This window comes from Amblyomma mixtum, chromosome 6 (assembly GCF_055824585.1).
Source record: "Amblyomma mixtum isolate Tamu chromosome 6, ASM5582458v1, whole genome shotgun sequence".
NCBI classification, from domain to species: domain Eukaryota; kingdom Metazoa; phylum Arthropoda; class Arachnida; order Ixodida; family Ixodidae; genus Amblyomma; species Amblyomma mixtum.
Window position 1 is genome coordinate 97018689 of NC_143017.1, and position 17685 is coordinate 97036373.

Genomic DNA, 17685 nt, shown 5'->3' on the forward strand with positions numbered 1-17685 from the left:
TCATTTTCAGGGCACCATTTTTAATACTTGCTCAAATGGAAGCCATATTGGCTTTTTTCCGCCGCAATAAATCTAGACGAGTTGTGCTATGCCGACTACGAAAAACAGGGCGGTACAGTTTGAGCACACTCTTCTGATGAAATCAGTGAGAAAGATGACCGTAATCAGATTTCTTAGAATCAATGCTCTTGTTGGTATTCAGTTAGTTTTTGTTCCCGCAAACCTATTCTGCTCCCAAAATGATCGCAGCATTTCTTGATGACATGCGCTTATTTAGCGCGCAGGCTGTAAGCAACCAATAACTGCAGAAACTGCACGCCTGCTGAAAATGCTGGCCGCAGGCAACAAAGCGGATATCGTTACCAGAAGTCCATTTGAAAAGGCACTTCAGCGAATGCAATGACCTTCCATCAAGGGCAATGCAATTGTGTAAACTACGCCTCTGCAAAATGGTGGCAGCGTTAAATCTATTTTCCAGTGCTTTAATAAATGTGGTACTTGTCTTGGCAATTCGGTTCAATGGTCTGTGGGAGAATTCCTTTGATGAGACTGGACGCAGCGAACGACCGTAATATTATTGAACGATGCATCAGAGCCACATAAGCACCGCCGGCACGAAATCCGGTAAGTGAATGCGCTAAAGCCAACTAGTAATAAGGTCTTCTTTTTATTTTTGCTGACATAAATAAAATTTTAAGAAGGCGCTGCAATAAAGACTCTACAGGAAGCGTGTTATGAGCGCGCGAATTTTCAAAGGTTTTTTTTTTTTTTGGGGGGGGGGGGGGGGGGGGAGGCTTCATGCTCGACAAAATTTAGCTGGTTGGAAGCACGACCCATGCTTACGACGGCTCCGAAAGCCAAAATTTTTTTAGCGGACCTCTGCCACTAGTACCACTCATAGGAAGTTGAAATTTACGCTTCCTAGTATGGCATTAGTCTGAAATAAACATTGAATTGCCTCATAATTTATGCCCTCAATTGCCAAGCTTGATTTTAAACGTTTTCCAAACTCGGAAACAAGCAGGGTGCCGAAAGGATAAATTCTTACTCTAAGATAAATGTCACAAGTCAAATATAGTGCTTTTTTTACATCTTTAGATGCGCGTTCAGAATTTATTCGATTGTAATATTCCTTTTTTCCTTTATTTGTTCATCAAACAGTGTCTAAGAGGAGGCCAAGGCTAAAGGCTAAGAGCCTGACGAGGTCTTGGCCCCTTCTACAAATTTTTGCAGCAACGAACAGAACTCAGGTATAATACTTCGCTCAGTAGAAGGGATACAATGTAAACAATTCTTGGAAAGGCAAAATTGTACCGTCCTGCACATCAGTCTCAAATGATCGAAAGTTGTAAGAAAACGCGGCTTCTGTAAACACATCCAGGTTTGCATACAAAGGGCACAGGCAATAGGAAACATCAAGTGCGAAACCGGCACCACAGACATCAAAACCAATACCAAAGAAGCAAAGCGGAAGGTTAGGCCAGTTAGATAACGTTCATGATGAAAATATAGCGCAAAAAGAACACGTGTCGTTCCCTTTTCGTTCCTCGAGCTCCCCTCGCGCCATTTCCCCATCATGAACAAAAGAAAAGAAAAATAGAACACCAGAACAATTTTGTATCCAATGGCAAGCATTAGATACCATATTCCGTGTGGAAACCGCAGAACACGTATTGACCATTAAATCGATTTGGTAACGGTCTTGTAAAAACACATATCATTAAGTTGTGTATGAAATTGCTGAATTAAACAAGAAGTGTCTGCATTCACACTTAAAAACAGTAAAGGGTTTGTTGAAATCAAGGTGCATTCCAGAGCTATTCAACAGTTTAGTAGACTGAAAAGTTAGCGTTTGGCAACCATAACTAGTTCGTACCATGAGTGCTCTTCGTAAGGCTCGCGGATCGGATATGTACTGCTATATTCTCTTAGAGGGATAAGTAGTTTAAAGTAATACACCTGGTTTGCTTTCAGCATGTTCTATTTAACGAAAAGCGGCCCGGTCCGTAAGTTGCGCTTATCGGCTTTATAGTTCTCAGGCAAGCGTAGTACCTTTTTTTGTGGGACAATTAATTTATCATAATTATAGGCTGTTGTCGTTCCCCAGACCAATATTCCATAGTTTAATCTAGAATAAAAAAAAGAATAATATAATGCGTGTTTTCAGGACGTGGGTATCAGATTCCTGATTGTGTAGATGCTCCCAGTTATTAGCGCCAAATCAGTTTTTAATTTATTAACATGCGTGGTCCACGAAAGCTCTTCCCTGAACCATATACCCAAAAATATTTCTTTTACCCGTTCTATCAGAGTTCCGTCATAATTTACACTTGTGGTTGAATAGTCTCTCCTATTTATGGACTTGAATATAATTTACTTTGTCTTACTTGTATTTGGACTCAATTTGTTATATAAAAGCCGTCGTGATAATTTAAGTTAGCATTCATTACAGGCTTTTTCCAAGCTGCTTTCTTTGCTCTAGTGAAGAAGACATTGGTGTATTCGCATATAAAACTATGTCGGTAGAGCCAGTGACTGACGTAATATCAATACCAAGAATAAAAACGGCCCTAGAATGGATCCTTGAGGCACACCATTTAGAATTCGCATTTTACTGGATGCTATACCATTAATGTCACCATACTAGTAGCGATCACATAAATAACTTTTATTTAAATTGAGTGCTATTCCTCGTACACCATACATATCAAGCTTTTTTATCAGAATGCTGTGCTGTCCAGTGTCTAATGCTTCATTTAGGTACAGAAATAACCCGAGGGTCAAAAGTTTGAGCTCAGTGTTTTCCACTATTTCTTTATTATGAACCAGAGCCTTTTTCGTTCATTTCCCCTTTCTTATAGCTCTTTCAAATATCCTCGACAAAACCGGGAGGACGGAAATTGGCCGATAGTTATTGATGTCCAATGCACAACCACTTTTACACACGGGCGTGACTTTAGCAATTTTTAATTCTTCAGGATAATCTCCAGACTGCAGCATCGCATTAATAATATGTGCCAGGATTGGGCTAATAATGGGTGCAGTGTATTTAAGTGGAAATGCTATTATTCCGTCGTCTCCAGCTGCTGCATCATTTTTAGTTGGGCTATTATTGTCTCAATTTCAGCAGGAGTAGATGGCCAAAGCATAACAGATTGCGGCAGCCTATGTCCTTGTGGACAGTTATCCGTGCACGAATTTTGCCCAGCATACTGACCAATGCTAACAAAGTAACGATTCATCTCATCCCCCAGTTCCTGCCCGTTTACATGCTCGTTGTCTTTTATTATTTCTTGCACAGCGTCGCAAGTATGCTTTCTATTCATAAGGTGGTCAATCATGTCCCGCCATTTTTTTCTTGTCTCCGTTGATCTGGGTAAACTTATTCTTATAAAATTGGGTTCTGGCTTTTTTTCAGGTCCGAATTCAGTCTATTCCTCATCATTTCATACCGGCAAGGTTGCTATTAAACTTTGTTGCTATATTTTACCAAACAGTGCATTTCGATTTAAAATAGCTTAAAATTGCCCGGAATGTAGTGATCCCCTTTACTTCCCACTTCTGCACCCCCTTGCTCCCTGCCCGAAAGTAAAAAATAGTGAGTGCCTGCGATGTCAACGAGCGTTGAAGAAACCGAGTTTGTGTAAATTACTCCGCAGTCGTGCACTCCGGCGTCATTCATTGGTATTGTGTCCCTTCGCGGCGTCAAATCCCGAATACAGCACCAAATACTCAATGATACACACTGGTCTCGTTAGCATGAGCAAATAATACTAAAACTCGAATAAATTAACTGCTCTGTTGGCAACAAAACTGCAAGTGCAGAAAATGGCTGGCGTTGCTAAGGAGTCTTGTTATTCAGACACAGAACACGAAAAAAAAATTACGGAAGAAGGGTTTCTTCTCAGCTCAGCAAGTATGTTTTCTGCAGACCTACTTTGTAGAATATTTTTGACGCCCATTCTAGGATATTGACCGGATGCCTTGCGGCTATCTGAGACGCTGACAACAGCCCTGGATTGTGTTTATTCGTTGCTGCCTCTCCACGTCTGCTTCCAAACTTCTTTGCGTCAGACTCGAGTATGTGCGAAGGGTGCGCTAAGTGCGGAGGTGATTTTTACCCCATCTGTCAAAAGATTAGAGTCATCTAGGGAGTGCGAAAAGATGCCAGGAACCAGGAGCACTTCCGAGCGTCCCTAAACGACCTCAAGGCGCGACGCTCATAGAGCGGAGCACATCATCGAGATCGAATGGCGAATAGCCGACGACGCTTACCCGCAAGCCGATGGCTAGAAAGGCTAATACATGAACCACCACTTTTCCCCCCTCGCGATGCACTGAATTAGACAAAAAAAAAGTGGACAGTTCCTATAAATTTATAAGATTAGGAATGGTTAGAGCAACAGGAACAGCATTATAGCTAATATCATGGCCTGGAATCCAAAGTTCACCGTGAGGCGTTTTGTCGGTGTTTTGAAATGACTAAAATTCTTCTTTGGCATGAAATACAGCTCGGTGGCTCACTGTTTGACATGCCTCGCACAGCCAACAGCGGCAGTTGTTTTAGAAAAATGCGCTGCTGAAACGAATAACTCTGCTGCTTTTTTAAACGTCACACGGTGAAGGAAACTGAAAAGAGGCTTTTATTTTTCTCCAACCTCGATTACAGACACCATGCGGAATATTATTCAGTAAGTGTATTTTCGTCCTTCAGCAGAACCAGAAAAGTGTTCGTTTCGACAACAAGTAAGCAGCGGGCGCGGCTGATTTTTTGCAGCTTTCACGCACGCATCCATTCTCATTTCTGCAATAAAAGCAATCCGTGAAATCAAAACTACCAATGTGGTTAAAATAGCTGATCCTTTACTAGCAGTGAGGCAAAGCAAAGAATGTACACTTCATAACTTATTTAACACTGCTACGTTTAACTCTTAGATTTTATTCCGTAGTGTCAGGCACGCTATTTTTTCACTTCGACTCGTTTTGTTATTTGGCATCTATTCTTTTCGGTTGTTCACCGACAAAACACACTTAAGGCTGTATCGACGACGAATTTCACCTAAAGTTCGCTGCCCATGACAACCCTGCTACTGGCTTTGTTGGAATAGCATCAATCGTTGTGCCCTTAGAAGAGTCAGTTTATCTATAAGCATTTCATGTCGTAAGTTAATATGACTTCAGTGAGCGAACCCGCTCACATCATCACCACAGTTTACACATCCTTCCTTAACATTTGCCGCATGATTCGTCGCAGAAAAGGGCACCGCAAAGGCATGCGTGAGAAAGGCACCACTCATTTATTCACGGCCCTCGCCACCAGCCGCACCCAACATGGCCTCCCATATCGCCAACTCACTCGCACTGCCATGAATCAGGGCGACATTGTGAATAGAACTCTCTACAAGACTGCTTTCGGCCTTCCGATGTGCACGACTGCGGCCCGCCTGTTCGCCCTGGTCATTCACAATGCATTTCATGATCACCATGGCGCGGTCGTCACCACCTAGCACACTCGCCACTGCAGCAGGCATAGCCATTTTCCGACCCAATGGATACGCCATGGCCCAAAATACCCTCCTGTTACGGTCGTACTCTCCACTGGCATCCGCACCCATACCCACCTTGAAACCATCCAGCTTGACGTTCAGCAGGAACTTCAAAAAGGCAGAAGACCGGTATACCTTCTATACCTTTTCAAGCTATATGAACAGGACACCACCGCCATTTAAGTGCATATTACATCCTACACCCACCCGCAATCATACGCCTATGTAGCAGTAGATAGCACCAGCACTGCACACTTGCGCGTTTTCTTCCAGGCACTAGACCCCACCGCCGCTGAAGCGATCGCTCTCACCATTCATTTGAGTGACTCAGATATAGAGTCAACTCTAATATATAAAGAAGTCCATTTTCTATTAAGGATACATAGAGCCCTGCGAGTCCTCGTACCCGTCCTAGCGCAGTGGTGAAGCGGTTAAAGGATGTACCCTGCGATAGCAGCTGCTCTCAGCGGTGGGCCTTCTGCGGCCCAGACTGCCCTCTTCGAGCGACCGATCATTAATTTAACTGCCATTTGCTCATTAACCGGTGAGCAGGTTGTGATGACGCCGCAAAGCCACGTGACTTAGGTGGCCGACTTGACTCCTAAGTTCCTTTCTGTGGCCCACCTGTCAGATCAATGCACGTGATTTTTAGCTCAAAATGCCGACACGCTTTGACAGAACCGACACCGCATTCTCTGGAAAACGCGGTCTTTAGCGCTATTGTGTTCACACAATGGCTGCACCTTGGTATTTCTTTTAATAGTCGGCAAACCATTTCTGGCTGCCCTGATATGAGCTAGTGTTTTATCGTTACCTCATACCGCTGGCAGCTCTCGTCCGAAAATGTTCCAAGCGTTTCTCGCGACAAATTTAACCTGTGTCTAGGTGCACGGATAAAGGTTTCGAAGAACACACTTGCTGTAGGATAAGTTGAGAGAAGCATGATCCAAGTGCCCAGCCTTGTGTTGCAAATCAAAACCTCACTTCAAGAAATGCTGCAGTCATAGAATTATCCCTCCTGCTGAAAATTCATTCTCTCCGGTTAAACAGTAGCACAACATAAACACGTTTGCAAGCGAGACAGAATATGAGACTGTCTCATCTTTAAACGTCTTCATGCCGTCCAAAATCTTTAGCCAAAATAACGGACCATAAACTAGCCCTGGAAAACGTTTTTTGGACATCGACTGCATGGCGCTTCCAGATTGTGTTACATGCTTTCGCCAGAGAAATGACATCTCTTACTGAGAAAATTATGTACTAAAATGGAATATTTTTTTCCATCCCCGGATTAAATTCGTTGCGTAAAATCTGAAAATCACGTGGCGATCACCTCTTTGGGAGTCCAATGTACTAGCCTTAGGGATCTGCCATGGAATGTGAAGACTAACTGATAGGTTAGCTCTCAGATGGGATCGATAATGTTCGATTACCTGATGCATCCCGGCACAATAAGAGATACGCTAACTAGGTTAATGCAGAGCAAAATGGGCTCACGCTGGGATACGAAACCAAAACGAATTCGTTGCCCCGCACGTAGGTTAAGGCAAGTTTGCTCTTCTGTCTATGCAGCGCCATTAGTTAGCTGAAGCGATTGGCAACTGCAATTGTTACAGTACGTTGTGGCGGAAAGGAACAGCTAGGCTACTGGCAAGAAAACGGGTGGTAACCCGGAACACGATACCAGAAGGTTGGCAAGAGAGTAGAACGTCATATCGAATGGCCACCATATTCGGAAAAGAGTCATCGACACAGAACTTCAGCGGTCGGACCGGAAAACGGGAGGCAGACCCGGACACCACTTTGCTGACTGGAATCATGTTGTCACTCGCTGCTACAAGAGGCCACAAAGGTAGCCGGTCATGCTTCACAAAGAAAGCAGTCCTGATATTTTTGCCTATCCACACTTTATGTCTGTTGGCGTACATCCACGTGGGCGAAAACAGGGCCCATAGAGTCTGTGTATTGACGGTTATTTTTGTTTGGCTTACAGCTTGTTCTGCAGACTCATGCAACTTGATTGAAACCAGGCCACCTTTATGAACAGGTACAGCGCTGAGAGTCCAAGAACCGCAGCTATAGACATGATGGCCCTAACATTGTCTGCGTGAGGTTCATGTACTGCTCGAGGCTTGAAATAGAGAAGAAACAAAATGTGTTTGGACCAGGAAACATGCAATCCTTAGAGGTTCCATTCTACAGGCAGCTGCTATTTTCCTTTGTCTCACACTAAGTTTTTCTGCTCTCAGTCAAACTCACGCTCCTTAGTGAAACAGTATTTTCGTTACTTCGCTGGGAACAGCCTTCGTTTTTCGTACCATACTTTCTTTCTCGAATTCGGCATATAAAGTGTAGGCTTCACGTATACCTTTTTCTTCCGTTTGTGAGGAGTGGCTTGCGCGCTTATGTTTTCCGATAGGCTTTCTTCTCTCGTTTTCTCCACGCATCGATTCAGTCTTCCCCGTGTGTCCAGCAGTTGTACCACGTGTTCTTGTTTCAATGCCACTAGCCGACTTCTCCGGATTTTTCCGTGCACCGACGCTACTGCGTAATTGCTCGAGACTATAGTGTCAAGCAATTATTTCCTTTCTTTTCGCTCTAACATTCTTTAATCTTAAGTATGTCGCCATTCTAAGTGCTGGCAGTCATGGAGGTGTATAGAGAAGTAAACAAGTGCGTTCTCTTGTTCTAAGAAATTATGATTGACCCAGTGAAATAAAAAAGAAAACTAAGTATGGGTTCATATATGTTGAAGTGTCATTGCAACAGCTGGCCCTATGTGCATGCACGCGCGTTGCTTCCGAATTTCAGATAAGGTTTGTTTAAGTCACTTGCCAAATTTAAAGACGTGCACACAGTTGATAGGGCACTCGAATGGCGTCCTTTGGAATGGGTTCATGACATTTATGACTGCATGCTGGGCTTTTCGGGCCAACGAAAAGTGAGCCATGCTTGAAGCAAAAGTCACCATCATCATTACCACCACCGCCACCATAATCAGCCCTAGCCAGACAATGTTTTTAATCCCACATCTCATATCAGCATCTCGAGCCGCATGTCCCGTTTACTTTTCCTATTTATAGTCGGTCGACCGGTCGGTCGGTTGGTTGGCTGTTAGGCTACGAGGGACTGTAGTGGAGGACTCCTGATAATTTCGACCACGTGGCGTTCTTTAACGTACACCTACTTCGCACAGTAGACGAGCCTGGACCATTTCACCTCCATCGAAATGCTACCGCCACGGCCAGGTTTGAACCTGCGTCTTTCGAGTGAGCTGCCGAGCACCATAACTAAACAGCCACTGCTTCGGCGGTATGGCTCTTACCCTGTGAGCAACTGTTCTACCAGATGACTTCTAAACAACGTACATAAAAGCTGCGCGTAGAGTATATCTGTCCGTTGCTTAATATCCTTTTTTTTATAGACTAATAGAAACTAAATGGTCCACCATCTGTTCTTCCGGTATGCTTCAGTATCTAAGCAATCGCGCAGATAAGGTATCACACTGTTTCTAACAAAATATCTAAGTCCCTGCGGCAACTCTGCAGATAGTTGATTTTCCCCTGCTGCTTTTTCCCTCACCATTTCTCGGACTTATTCTTCAATAATCCACCGAATATTCGTGTCCTCTTCACTACAACTTTCGCAGTTATCGTCACGGTTATCTCGGCTATGGTGCAAACGCATGCAGATTGCCGCTGCTACTATCTTATCTAAACAATAATGACACTGAGTTCCCTCTAGGACATTGCGCACATCAAATTTCGTCCTATGGTTCATTAATTTTTCGTCACCTTAGCTTCCACCATTATCTCGACCTTTTTTGAAGTTTTGTAATCTGTGTATACTCTCTTGAGGGTAGCAGCGCAAAAGATGGACACCTAAGTGGGCGGAATACAGGACCAGTGCTACTCTGCAGTCACAAACATCTCGTAGGCGCTCTTTGAAAAACGGCTTTAGTGCCGCTATTCCGATGACCGGATCTTGCACATTCGGCGCGAATGGCCCTTGGATGTTTGCAGGAATGCGCACACCACTTGAAGATCAGGAGGACACGAGCCTAGTCTTGGATACCAAGACGCAACACAAAGGCCGCACACGTACGCAGCACTTAACGAAGCCAGAAGGACCAGGTCATCTCGTAGGTGAGGGTTAGGACAAAGTAGCAAATCTCGAAGTGCTGGAATTTACACAATTGCTAAACGGGTGATTTGGAAATACATTCTTGAGGCCAGCAGAGCAAAAGTTGGAGCTCATCTCACTAACGAACCCCATTACTGTCTAACGGCACCGATTTTTTCCCTTGGATTTCAGCTCCGGATACATCGAAATTCTAACCACCGTTAATAAAAGTTATTACCGTATCTTTACCACTCGGGATGGCTTGAATGAAATTTATGCTATGCTATTCGACTACTGTAACGCGCCTCAGATATTTCAGCTCATGATGGAAACATTTTATGCGGCATGAAGTGTGAAACCCGCTTCTGCTACCTTGATGACGTTGTGGTATAGTTCCTTCTGATTCAGCAACGCTTGTTACTCGCCTGGCCGCCCTACTGAATGTTTGTCTGATGCAGGCCTTCAGCTTAATTTAAAGAAGCGCCGTTTTGCCGCATGGCAGTTGACAGACATTTAGTTTCAAAAAATGGCGTTTTTCCTGGCCCTCCAAACTGGATGGCGTCACTGATTTTATGAAGCAGGGGCGTCGAAGCAATATCAGTTTTGTAGGACATTGATCCTAATTTCATCGCGTCGTCAAAACCTTCCCTTCTATCTCTGCGTCCTTGACAAATCATCCGAGTCATCTGACTATGCATTCGCAACATTGCGTGAGGTTCTCACCTCTGCGCACATTCTACTCTATTTTACGCCGGGTACAGACGCATTCAAGCGGGCCCCATTTGGTATTGTGCTGGCTAAAAGCAATATGTGGTGTTTTGAATACCTATGGGTGTATGCGAGCAGGAGTATCACGATACTAATTACTAATTGCAATAAAAATTGCACCCAGACTAACAACGCTTTAAAATATAATGAATATCTGGCATCGTCTCTGCGGTTTACAAATTCCGCCCCTTCTTGTGCGGTTGGTCATTAGACGTTGTAACAGACCATCACGAGTGGCGGTGGTCTGACCACCTTGCTCGCTGGTCAACGCAGCCTCCAAAAATTATCCCGGTTATGTACAGGTCAAGGCGTAAACCTGTTGACACTGACGCACTGTCCCGCTCTCCCTTTCTGCTTGCCGATCCTTCTCCGATCCGTTCCCCAACCGATGCCATTCTCTCCACGCTTGCGACATAACCTCGAAGCAGCGGAAAGATCTATGGATAACCTGGAGCCGCCACGGTGGCTCAGTGGTTATGGTGCTCGGCTGCTGACACGAAAGACGCGGGTTCGATTCCGGCCGCAGCGGCTAGAATTTCTTTGGAGGAGAAATTCTAGAGGCCCGTGTACTGTGCGATGTCAGTGCACGTTAAAGAACCCCAGGTGGTCGAAATTTCCGGAGCCCTCCACTACGGCGTCTCTCATAGCCTCATTCGCTTTGGGACGTTAAACCCCATAAACCGAACCAACCAAACCGGATAACCTCAATCAAGGCTTTTCTATTTCAACCTTCGAACTTTTCAGCACCTCATGCTCTTCAACTGCGATCATCGCATGCTGCCATTAGCGACCAAGTTCTGTACCGCCGCAACTTTTCCGACGGGTGTAAATGGTTAATTGTTTTCCCATGCCTCCTTAACATCGGAAGTCCGTGGTTTTGTTCATGCCACTGTTCAATATTCGCATGCCATTTTTTTTTTCAAAACTTACGAACGGTTTCGCCGCCAGTTGTATTGGAGCCGCATGTGCACTTCTTGGTACAGAAGTACGTAGAGTAATGTAGAACAGTTTTGCGGGGTGAGGCTTCTCGGAAAAATATTCACTGCGGTGCGGTTCGACAGAGCAGGTCAATGAAATGCATAGCAGCTTGAGGGGACATTCTTGGTTGATATTGAGGATGCATACCACTGGCTGGCTCAGGAGACAACCTAGATATAATTTTTTTCCCGCGGATCTATAGTACGGAAAATTTAGTTCATGACTGCAAACGCCGGCAGTCTCCACCACACCATACTTTTTCAACGTTGCTGCCGATTCTCTGCCTACTTTGGCCTATCGACCTTGTGGGCATCGACTTTTATGGGACCCCTTTCCCCATGCCTCCTCCGGCACTCACTCTATAACAGTGGCGGTCGACCATCTGACTCCCTATTCCAAAACGGCGGCTCTGCCATCCGCTCGGGTCGGTGACATGGCAACGTTCATTCCGCATCCCCTCGACTTACTCTAAGGCTCGCTCCAGGAACTTTCGAGCGACACTGGGAGAGTGTTGATGTCAGAGGCTGTTGCAGCGCTGCTCCATCGCTTCCGAACTGTACATCACGTCGTAACTGCCTACCACCTATAAAGTAACGGATTAGCCGAGAGCTTCGACACACACTCCCGGAGAGATGATCTCAGTGTACGTTGAGTCCGACCATGCTAACTAGGAAAGCATTCTACCAATCATTGCGTTCACCTGCATCTTGGACACGCACGCCATAACGGGATTTTCATCCTTCTTTTTCCTACACGAGTCATCGATGCCGTTGGACGTCATACTTCCGCACCTCTTTGATGCGTGATAATATGTGAACCCCGGTTACTCACGGTGCGAATCAAGCCGAAAAATGCCACCTCCTCGCCCGATCGCTCACGTCGGCGCAGCAATCTAACTAAAAAGCTATGAGCGGCAGTGAACACCCTTCCAAGCCATTGTAAGCAAGTTCTTTTGTTTGGTCATATGTTTCATCCCTCTCCCGAAAGGCGCCGATTCACCCGGCTGCGAGCATGTCACGCCTTCTGCCGACCTCCATCGTCACAAGCGTTACACTGTCCATGCTCAGTGTCTGAAGACACATTACAATCCGGCCATCAAGACTTCTAACATCCAGCGAGATATTAGAAGTATTTGGCCTTTTGTTCATATTCCTTTTAAGTGAATATGCTCCTGCATTGCAGGCTCTACTTTTTACTCTAGACATATATAACTCCTTCAACAGAGGCGCCGCAATCGCAAAATTTTAACGGAATTCATGCAATCTCTGAATGCCCGCCCTCAGAGGTGTCCTGGCACTGTTTTTATAGCAAAGAATGGTGTAGATTTCTAAGTGCTGGTTACCTTGATTGGTGGGGATTTCGCTTTAGAGCACCATATTTCTTAATAGACAGAATGTACAAAACCAGTATATTTAAATCAGATTACACTGCGTGACTTACACGTAATTTCCCCACGTCATCTATTTTCTGTACCCTGTACAGAACGAAAAGAACAACACGAAATGCGAAGCAGATTTTTTGAACCCACAAGAGAAAAAATAAAAGCATCGCAATAGATTCGTTTTAAAACATGCGGCTGCAGAAATAAAAATCGAAACCTTTCAAGAAGCGTGCCTTAAAAAAGCTTACTTTTTGCGGGGCAACTTTGTGCGCGCATTACTTTTCGTCTCGCTCTGAGATTTGGGTGCACTGAACCAAAGGAGATCAGCTTGACGTGTGAAATCTGACGCGCCGCTGCCCGCGTCGAAAACTGGTGGCTGCGATGGTGTGGAGCAGCGTCCATGCGTTGGCGGAGGGCGAAAAGAAATTCTTCAAAAATGAGTCCTGCATCGTCTGTGGCAAAGAATTTCGACAAAGTAGGCTGAAGTTTAGCATCTTAACGCACCGCAAGCGTCTTTCGTAAGATTTCAGGATTTTTGTCTGCCTAAGGTCTTAAAAGACGCCCTGTGGTGAAAATTGGACCTACGAACTCATCTTACACTTACAATTGTCTCCGAGGAAGTGGCGCGTGCGCTCATTCCTTTCTTTTCCTACAAATTTATTTTCTTGACATAACGTGCATTGAAATCTCGGCCGCGAGATCGCAAGAAGGCTCGAACTGATTTTAAAAAAAAAATTATACTTACCTCTAGTCATATCTGAAGTCTCAACTTAAAGTAGTTTTTACGTGAGCCTTAAGGGCAGTTTTATTACGCAAAGCCGGCTGATATCATCACAAGGTGACACCGACCCAAAAACCGCCTAGGGGTAATAGCGGTAAGAGGGGGTTAGACTATCCCAACCCTTGGACAGGCGCTTTTTCATTGCATTTTACCGAATTTCCCCAAACTCCAAAAGTGTATTCCTTCGAAGTTTAAAGTTACAGCATGAACGTGCAAAAGGATTGTGCTAACTTAGCCCAGAGACTTTCTTATTCTTCCTGCAAAACAAAAAGAAAAGTATCTGCCAATGCTGTCTCAAAACAGTATGTCACACGTGTCACTTTCTCCTCGAACACAAGTAAATCATGAGGTCAAGCAAAGCATTACTTGACGCTGCATAATGTTTTCGGCATCGTCATTGCAATTTTTATTAGCGTTTAAATGGTATCTATAAGGAAACGTTTGACTGGAGTCAACAGCGGCGGTGTATCTATCGTCGTAACAGCTCCGAGGCTATAACTCCGTCATTGAGATGCTGCAGTGACGGAAGGCTAGCAGGTAGGCCTATGCATGATCATGTTCCGCACACCGTTGCCAGTCGCGAGAATCAGTCTTCTGCGTGAAAAAAAAAAAAGGAATGTATTAAACTGCATGTTTTCTCCTATGTGCTTTTCAACGAAGACTCGAGAATCAAAAATGGCCTGCTGTTCTTAACCCGCCGTGATATCTCAGTGGTTAGGGCGCTTGGCTACTCAGCAGGAGTACCCGGGTTCAAACCCGACCGCGGCGGCAGCGTTTCGATGCAGGCGAAACACAAAAGGCACTCGTCTGCCGTGCGACGTCAGTGGACGTTAAAGATCCCCAGGTGGTCAAAATTTAACCGGAGACCTCCACTACAGCACCTCTTTCTCTCTTTCTTCTTTCTCTCCCAGCTTCCTCCCTTCCCTCACCGCTCGGTTCAGGCGTCCACCGATATATGTGAAACAGATACTGCACCATTTCCTTTCCCAAAAACTAATTTTCATTTCTAATTTTGCTGTTCTAAGCGGCGCCAATCTTAGTATATTTGTTGATACATCGAAATACAGCTCACACGAAGCATATGTTCCCATTTTGATACTCTCAACGTGTTTTGTCTCCAAGGCTAATTTTTTTTTACAACTTCTGAGCGCTACTGATCTACTCTTCAATATGAATTGACGACAGGCTTTCTGCTTTTCTGGTTTAAATTCCTGACCTTAAAATGAAATTTTCTTAAATCTGATGGCCGGCGATAATTAAAGCACATTTCACGCTTTGACCAAGACAGATCATGCTGATGGAGCGCTTTAGGTGATTTTTGTGCGAAGTTCTTCGCGACAAAATGCAATTCTTTCGTATACTGTGCCTGTGGATACATTGTTCACAGAATTTATAGCCAGCCCGATTCAGAGGTCAAAATACTGCTTTAAATAAATACAAAAAAGGCTCCCCTTGCATAGTTTGATATTTATATGGATCTGAGTTTGGGATGGGATATTGTTCGTGATTTTAGCATAGCAGGGCTCCAGATAGCCCTCATTTGGATGCACCCTACCCAACTCAGGTTGGATTCTCGGTCCGACCAGGTGGATGTGGAGGTAAACTTAGCGCATGCTCCTTTTCGTTTGCTTTCTCTTGATAGCGGGCCCACATTTATATGGTAACGCCGCTTTGGACAACTCAGTCGGGACGAATTTATTGGTGGGTCCTTCGCTTGCATATAAAATCAGGCTAAAGTCGGACTGAATTTGTTATTCAAAATAGAGAGCTTTTTGTATCTTTACTCTCTATCCCGAACATAATGTATGGCTCAAAAGTATGTCCCCCGCATTGCACAGACCGGGTTGTTTTGTGGCATTTTATACACAGGAATACAGCACGCATATAGCTAACCAAAATGTTACAGTCCTTGCCTTGAGCAAACTTCATTGCGAGGTCCTTGTATTTTTGAGTACGTAAAATGCAGCATTCCCGCGATTTCTCTATTATGAGTCGACATACTGACTTCAATCTTCTAGGTCTGACACGACATGCTTACGCCCTGGAATTCTAGACTTTTAAGGAACTCCGCTTTGGAATTGCAGATATTTTAGCGGGTGTTCATGACATGTGCATTTCATGGCAAGAGCAGTGATTACGCATTCACTGTGGCCATATTAAAGGACTCAGTGGTAAGAAGAAATGAGTCAAAGTGGCTAAGACCAATGCGTAGGGCCAGGATTATCAAGGTGTATTGGTCAAATCCGCACAATTTATGCCAGCGATGAGCGTTTATTGAGGCACAGTGGCACGAAAACATGTAAATATTCAGCTCACTGTATCAGTAATATGAGCTAGTGGCCTGGGATCCTCGTTCTATAACGCATTTCTGTTTTTCTCTGCGCCAGAAAAATTTAGTCCGTCTTTCTCCATCGGGTGCAGACGCCACTGTTACAAGTTTACACTTTTTTATTTTTGTTAACAAAGCAGATATTTTGTCACCCAGAGACCTAGATGAGCAGGATGCTGTCCTTTCAATTTCCCGTGCTCTGTGTTGCAGCGCTCCTACAAGGCAATAGCCGTTCAACTTGACCCTGTAGTACCCGGCTCGAAACGCCGAAGTTATACCCAAGCATAGAACATCGTATACCTGCACACCTCACAATATTCTATTTCATGTCGAATGTCCGTCCTTGTGGGCTTTGTGCTCGCATAGTTTCAATTTTATTTTATCTGCAAGCAATCAGTCGTTGTAATGATCAACACATGGAACCACTTTGCAGGACTTCACTCATCGCGCAAAAGTTGTACACTAGAATGCAAATGACCCGTGAAGCACCAGTCCCCGTAAATGAGGCCCTGCGTTTCTCTTGCTACTATTTACGAGGTTATCTTCATGTATTTTTTAAATGGATCCAATTAGTGCTCATATTGCCAATGCTGTCAGCAGCGCACGGAGCACCGGGGCTACAGCCCAACCGAGCCGCGTTTCGATCTAAATACCAAAATAATTCTGTCCAACATAATTCTGACGTCCTCCACTGCGGCACCCCTTTTTCTCTTATTTGAGTAATACCTTCCTCCCTTTCCTTACGGTGTGGTTTAGTGTCCACCAAGTCAGGCAGCTGCTGTGATATTTCGTTTTCCTAAAAACTCTTACCTCAATCCCCGCGTTTCAGCCATGTTTTTTTTTTGTTTGAAGCCTCTGAATAAGAAATTTAACTAACTCACTGCATCAGTGGGCACGTCAATCACGATGTGAGTAGGCGGTGGCGTCCACCTACAAATTGGTGGTAGTGGTGGTGGAAAACATTCATGTACGCATACACTTAAGAAGGTTATGCATGAGCTGACCAAGAGAGGGCCAGTCCTTAAAAGTAGTAGGTGGAGGTCCTCATTTCGGGACCCCAGTGGCGTCGGCCGCAGCCCGGGCTCGACCGACCAAGGTTCTTGGGGCCTACAGGTCAGAGCAGCCGAGCAGGGTCGCCTCCCAGTCCTCCCGGTTTTGGATGGGGTGAGGGGAGATAGCAGGGTTCTAGGGGCAGGCCCACACCATGTGGTAGATGTCCGAAGACTTCTCCGCACAGTGCGGACAGCTGCCCGAGAAAGAAGGGTGAAAGTCTTAGAGAGCTGCCGGACACAGCATTAGCATACAGGCTGATATGTTTTGCCGTACTAGTAGCGTGTCCCACCAGGCATCGGGTACAGGATCACCGCCGCAGTGCCGAAGGAGGAAGGAACGTGGGCCGGAGACGGGGAGTAGGGGAAGTGAAGGAAAAACTGTATTTACATTATTACATGATTAATTACATTATTTACATAGAGCGGGACTGAGAATGGCTCTCAGTGGAAGGGGAACGTCTTCGTCAGTCGTAGTCGACTGGAGCTAGCAGGCTTCCCTCGGCCACACTCACGGCCGAGTTAAATATCGTTCGGTTTCCCCAGATCCCTGGCTGAGGAATAATGGTCGACGAGCACTGTCCAATCGGATGGACCGAAAGGGACGTTCTTGTTACCACCCACGGCTGGGCAGGTGCGGGTTTTTCCACTCTCTCGCAGCTGGGTCGATGAGAGGGGGAGATGCTGACTCATCCAGCCCTGCGGGAAAGGAATCTCCCGAAGTCTTCCAG